The 7,037-nt window shown below is 42.9% G+C and overlaps 1 protein-coding gene across 1 annotated transcript in view; it reads left to right on the forward strand.

Moving 5' to 3' along the window:
* The window catches only part of PRKAR2A (protein kinase, cAMP-dependent, regulatory, type II, alpha), a 126,667-nt gene that overhangs the window by 48,453 nt on the left and 71,177 nt on the right, over window positions 1–7,037 (forward strand). Inside the window, exon 3 of the mRNA XM_011939131.1 lies at window positions 6,422–6,474. The gene's annotated coding sequence lies outside the window, so the exon portion shown is untranslated. The remainder of the gene's footprint in view (window positions 1–6,421; window positions 6,475–7,037) is intronic.

The following is a 7,037-nucleotide window of genomic DNA, read 5'->3' on the forward strand; positions in this document are numbered from 1 at the left end:
TTTTTAGTAGAGACGGGGTTTCACCATGTTAGCCAGGATGGTCTCAATCTCCTGACCTCGTGATCTGCCCATCTCGGCCTCCCAAAGTGCTGGGATTACAGGTGTGAGCCACCACGTCTGGCCTGTGTTGCTATTTTAATAATCATTTCCTGTAGGTCTTGAGTATTTCATGACACACGATATAATGTTTGAGGTTGTGTAGGGGATCATACAGATTCTGGACCTTCTCCAGGTAACTTGTGTACTGAGGCAAGCAGCCAGATGTGCAGAACCCTTGGGGCAGCAACAATCACGTAGGTACTGTAAAATGGATTTTTTTCATAGAAAATAAGGGAAGTAATTTAGGACCAGGATCAAGAAGAATAAAGAGATTGAGGGGAACAGAGGAGGAGGGCAAAGGGAGGTAAGTCCAGGGTTCAAAAGAAAAGGGAGCCTGGATGTGAGGGCTCACGCCTGTAATCCAAGCATTTTGGGAGACCGAGGTGGATGGATCACCTAAGGTCAGGAGTTTGAGACCAGCCTGGCCAATATGGTAAAAGCCCGTCTCTACTGAAAATACAAAGATTAGCCAGGCGTGATGGTGTGCACCTGTAATCCTAGCTACTCGGGAGGCTGAGACAGGAGAATTGCTTGAACCTAGGATGTGGAGGTTGCAGTGAGCCAAGATCCAAGATTGTACCACTGCACCACTGCACTCCAGCCTGGGCGACAGAGTGAGACTCCGTCTCAAAAAAAGGGAAAAAAGGACATTATGCTAAGTGAAATAAGCTAGGTATAGAAGGACAAATACTGCATTATTCTACTTATATGTGGTATCGTGGTATCTAAAATAGACTCAGGCCAGGTGCAGTGGCTCATACCTGTAATCCCAACACTTTGGAAGGCTGAGGCAGGAAAATTGCTTGAGGCCAGGAGTTTGAGACCAGTTTGGGCAACGTAATGGGACGTTGTCTTTACAAAGTAAGTTAAATTAAATAGTCAAATTCAGGCCGGGTGCTGTGGCTCATGCCTGTAATCCCAGCACTTTGGGAGGCATTTGGGAAGTGCATGGAGTTTCCATGCACTTCCTGGGTGCGCCACCCTCCAGGAACCTTCATGTACTCAACTATCTGGAAGTTCTACTGTTGTGAACTTAAAAACTTGTTACCAGGGTAGCTCTCATGTTAAGTGTTCTTACCGTAATAAATAAATAAACAATAGGAAAGGCAAGAAAATTTAAAACCAGGTTTGAAAAATTGAAGCATAATGTTTTTCCACAAATAGAAACATATTAACAATTTTAATGGAAACTGGTTTTGTTTAAATAATAGTGTTGCATCTGAAGATGTGAAGACTGTAATTAACATTTGCTGCCTCAGTTATATAAATGCCTAAAAATATTAAAATGAGCTAAGTTGCCAAAGTACTTTCTTCCAAAATTGGAGGAAAAGCAGGCCTAGAAGTAGCCCAAGACTGTGTCATTATCAGCAAAATTCTACCAGTCTCATAACTGAAAACTTATTTTTTTCAACTTTTCAATGAAATATGTGTATGAAAGATTTCATACACAAAAGGGCTGGGCACAGTGGCTCAGGCCTGTAATTCCAGCACTTTGGGAGGCCGAGGTGGGCGGATCACTTGAGGCCAGGAGTCTGAGACCAGCCTGGCCAACATGATGAAACCCCATCTCTACTAAAAATGCAAAAATTAGCTGGGCGTGGTGGTGTGCCCCTGTAATTCCAGCTACTCAGGAGGCTGAGGCACGAGAATCACCTGAATCCAGGAGGCTGAGGTCGCAGTGAGCCGAGATTGTGCCACTGCACACCAGCATGGGTGACAGAGTTTGAGACTCTGTCTCAAAAAAAAAAAAAAATAATAATAATAATTAATTAATTTAAAAAAGGAAGATTTCATGCACAAAAGTAGAGAAAGTTAGTATAGTACCCATGTACCCATTTATTTCCTGAAATGAAGTTTTTTTTTTATGTATTATTCTAAGTAGTGGTTTTGAACTCTTAGACCAAGGAGTAGCAATTGGAATACACTGAATTAAATAAGGTCAAATACGAGAATATTTCTGAAGCAGAATTTGATGTATTCATTGGACAAGAGGTGAGAGAAGAAAGTCTGATGAATTCCAAATTTCTAGTTTAGAAAACTAGTCTGATAATGGCATTAATCAAGAGCACAGAGAACCAAGAAACTTGAAGTTTGACACAGTGTCTGGTTAGATGCCCTTGATGCAGTTTCCCCCGTTTCCTACCAGAATACTCATGATGATGCGAAAAGTGACAACAGAAATATCTAGGAGGCTGGGCATGGTGGCTCACACCTGTAATCCCAGCACTTTGGGAGACTGAGGCCGGTGGATCACCTGAAGTCAGGAGTTCGAGACCAGCCTGGCCAATATGGTGAAACTCCATCTCTACTAAAAATACAAAAATTAGCTGGGCACGGTGGCGGGTGCCTGTAATCCCAGCTACTCGGGAGGCTGAGGCAGGAGAACTGCTTGAACCTGGGAGGAGGAGGTTGCAGTGAGCCGAGATCATGCCATCGCACTCCAGACTGGGCAACAAGAGCAAAACTGTGTCTCAAAAAAAAAAAAAAAAAAAGAAAATAAAAAAAGAAATGTCTAGGAACTGAGATAAGTGTCTGTCTTAATCCTTAGGGAAAAACTGAGATAATGCACCCTGGCCTCATCTGGAAACAAAAATGCTTGGAGAAAGGTACTGAGTCGTTACCTAGGGCTCAGTAAACCAAGGCCCACACTAGCCAGAAACTGGGCAGCCCTCTGCAGAGCATCGCCTAATGCTATTTCAGGGACTAGAGTGGTATATCTTTTCTTACTCTATCCGCCCTAATTTTTCTCTTATCTGTTTTAGGATACAAGGTCCCTGTTGGGCACTTGGTATATGATGGCATTACTGCACAAGTGGCATGGGCCACACAAGTCGAGTATTATCTGCTAAGACAGGGATGGAAGAGTCCTGGGTATAGGACACAATGGAAGCTGTCATTTCTCAGATCTTTTATTGGTTTAGAGAATCGGTGAGGAAAAGGAAGTTGGGGTGTAGCTAGACCAGGACTGCAGTGAGTAAGTGTCTCTAAGAAACTGGGAAATAACTGGGAGTCGGGCTGGGTGTGGTGGATCACTTGAGGTCAGGAGTTCAAGACTAGCCTGGCCAACATGGTGAGACCCCCATCTCTACGAAAAATATAAAAATTAGCTGGGTGTGGTGACGTGCACCTGTAGCCCCAGTTACTCGGGAGGTTGAGGCAGAAGAATCACTTGAACGTGGGAGGCAGAGTTTGCAGTGAGCTGAGATCATGTCAACTGCACTACAGCCTAGGCAACACAGCGAGACTCTGTCTCAGTAATAATAATAATAATAATAAATAAAAATAAATAATTGGGAGTGGTATGTATCGGCCTGTCCCATAGTTGTAGATACATGGAGCCTTTTAGCCATCACACAGATTGAGAGTAGGGTCAAGAACTGTTTGTTGCCTCTTAACAGATGATAAATAAATCCTAATAAACAATACAGGGCCTATGAGTGAACTCAGCTGGTTAAGGATATAAGAGGAGTGAAGACTAGAAAGGTCCACTACAAAATGCTCAGTAAAGTACAAGAAATCATTGCACTTATGAATTCTGAGCAAAAAGCCAAGGATAAAATTGGCTGAGATGAAACAGAAAATGGGTATAAGATTATAAGGAAACTAAAAACAATGAGCAAGAACTAAATACATAAAAAGAGTTGGCCTGGCGCAGTGGCTCATACCTGTAATCTCAACACTTTGGGAGGCCGAGATGGGCAGATCACTTGGGGTCACGAGTTCGAGACCAGCCTGGCCAACATGGCAAAAAAAAAAAAAAAAAAGTCTCTACTAAAAATACAAAAATTAGCACTTGTAATCCCAGCTACCTGGGAGGCTGAAGCAGGAGAATCGCTTGAACCTGAGCGGTGGAGGTTGCAGTGAGCCAAGATCACACCACTGCGCTACAGCCTGGATGACAGTATAAAGCTCTGTCTTGGGAGGAAACCATAGAGAAAGCAAAAAGAACAACGTTGTAAGGGTAGAAATATGAGATGGAGGTTAGCCTGGAAGAAAGGACAGTTGTTAAAGGAGCTGAAATAGAGAACAGAACCAACATAATAATTCTCCAGAAACCCAGAACAAATGGAACCAAGATAATAATGGTAATAGTTCAAGTTGCCTCCTTACTGTGCCTGACACCTGTCTACTTGAATCCTTATGACAGTCTTCAGAGAGAAGTCACTGCTGTTCTTGCCATTATGCAGAAGAAGGGTGGAGATAGGCAATAAAGTACCTCTAGTCACACAGCTGTTACAGATCACTGATGATTTATTAGAAGAAAACTTTTCCCAGCTGTAATGGCCTGTGTTGTGAAGAGGGAGTAGGTTTGCTGCATTCTGAGAAACATCAGTAATCACAACTAGTTCATTCTTGGTAACAACAGTTTTGTTAGTAAGTACAAAACTCTTTATTCAGTAGATAATTGTCTCTTTGCAAATAACACATAGGGGTGAGATTTTAAAATAATGCTTTGTATTGATATCTTCATTTCTAATTCTTCCTCCAGTCCACATTTGTATCCCCCTTCTCACCAGTAAGAAATATCTGTGTGTTCTGTGTGTTTGTTTATTTACTCACTACAGTAATACACATAGAAGAGTTTTGGAATTACAGGCTGGGCGTGGTGGCTCACACCTGTAATCCCAGCACTTTGGGAGGCCAAGGCAGGCAGATCACAAGGTCAAGAGATTGAGATCATCCTGGTCAACATGGTGAAACCCCATCTCTACTAAAACTACAAAAATTAGCTGGGTGTGGTGGCACGTGCCTCTAGACCTAGCTACTAAGGAGGCTAAGGCAGGAGAATCACTCGAAACAGGGAGGTGGAGATTGCAGTGGGCCAAGATTGCGCCACTGTACTCCAGCCTGGGTGAAAGAGCGAGACTCTCTCAAGAAGAGTTTTGGAATTGCTATACCATCACCACCATCAGTTGTTTTTTGTTGGAATGCAGTATATCCCACTGAGGGTGGATGGTCAGAGTACTAGTTTAGAAGCTACTTAGAATCTGATTCTTTCCTTCTCTAATTATGTTATCACCCTGATACATGGGTAGGTTTTTTTTCTTTGTACTTAGTTTTAGGGTCCTTATTATCTATTTAATTTTTAAAATATGTGAAACATTAACATGGCTTAAATGTCAAAACTTTTTGTATAAAAATGTTTCCTCAGGCCAGTCGCCGTGCCTCACGCCTGTAATCCCAGCACTTTGGGAGGCCGAGGCGGGCAGTTGAGGTTAGGAGATCGAGATAATCTAGGCTAACATGGTGAAACCCCTTCTCTACTAAAAATACAAAAAATTAGCTGGGTGTGGTGGCAAGCGCCTGCCGTCCTAGCTACTTGGGAGGCTGAGGCAGGAGAATGGCGTGAACCTGGGAGGCAGAGCTTGCAGTGAGCACAGATCACATCACTGTACTCCAGCCTAGTTGACAGAGCAAGACTCCGTCTCAAAAACAAACAAAAGTTTCCTCAGAGAAGTTTCATTCCTTTCCCTATCCCTTCTTTCCTGTTTCTATCTATACACTGGGACAATAATTTCATTACTTTCCGGTTTGTTCTTCCCAAATTGCTTCTTTTTGGAAAAATTAACTGGTAAAAGTGTATTTATTTTCCCTCCATTCTTAGCTCTCCTTTCTCATGGAAGTCCTTTCTTCTGCAAGAGATAGTATGCCATATATACTCTTCTTCACCTTGCTTTTTTTCCCTTTATGTCTCACACAACTTACTCTCTTTTTATTTTTTTTGAGATGGAGTCTCATTCTGTCAACCAGGCTGGAGTGTAGTGGCATGATCTCGGCTCACTGCAACCTCTGTCTCCCAAGTTTAAGCACTTCTCCTGCCTCAGCCTCCCGAGTAGCTGGGACTACAGGCACACGCCACCATGCCCAGCTTATTTTTGTATTTTTAGTAGAGATGGGGTTTCACCATGTTGGCCAGGATGGTCTCGATCTCTTGACCTGTAATGCTGAGATTACACGCGTGAGCATTTATATTATATATCAGGTGGATCACCTGATGTCAGCAGTTCGAAAGCAGCCTGACCAACATGGTGAAACTCCATCCCTACTGAAAATACAAAATTAACTGGGCATGGTGGTGCAGCGCCTGTAATCCCAGCTACCTGGGAAGCTGAGGCGAGAGAATCGCTTGAACCTGGGAGATGGAGATTGCAGAGAGCCGAGATTGTGCCACTGTATTCCAGCCTGGGCAACAAGAGCAAAACTCTGTCTCCAAAGAAAAGAAAGAAAACAGTGAATAAAAGATAATTGAGTTTACTTCCTATTTTTCCTAAAGCCACACGTCTGTTAAATTCATTCTTTGTTTTCTTCTCTCCAATTTCAGTCTGTGCTGAGACCTATAACCCTGATGAGGAAGAGGAAGATACAGATCCAAGGGTAAGACCCAAAGCAAAGATGTTAGGTAGAATTGTATTTCTAATTAACTCCCCTTCTCTACATACCAAAAACTCATCATACTAATAATTAAATACAAATTAAAATATCAATGAAGTGACATTTTCAATCTAACAAATTGAAAGCTGCACTGGTTGAGGGTATGGTGAGAAGTGCCTAGCTGTAGCTGTCAGAAGCCTTAAACAGGCTGTGCATGGTGGCTCACACCTATAATGCAAACACTTTGAGAGGCTGAGGCAGGAGAATTGCTTGAGGCCAGGAGTTCACGACCAGCCTGCACAATATAGCAAGACCCCATCTCTGGGGGAAAAAAAAAAATTAGCTGGTTTGGTGGCATGTGCCTGTATTCACAGCTACTTAGGAGCCTGAGGCAGGAGGATTGCTGCTTGAGTCTAGGAGGTTGAAGCTGAAAAGAAAAAAAAAACAACTGCTGGGCATGGTGGCTCACACCTATAATCCCAGTGCTTTGGGAGGTTGAGGTGGGAAGATCACTTGAATCCCAGGAGTTTGGGACTAGCCTGGGCAATATAGTTAGACCTCATCTC

The sequence above is a fragment of the Colobus angolensis genome, unplaced genomic scaffold, assembly GCF_000951035.1.
Source record: "Colobus angolensis palliatus isolate OR3802 unplaced genomic scaffold, Cang.pa_1.0 Scaffold18, whole genome shotgun sequence".
Classification (NCBI taxonomy): domain Eukaryota; kingdom Metazoa; phylum Chordata; class Mammalia; order Primates; family Cercopithecidae; genus Colobus; species Colobus angolensis.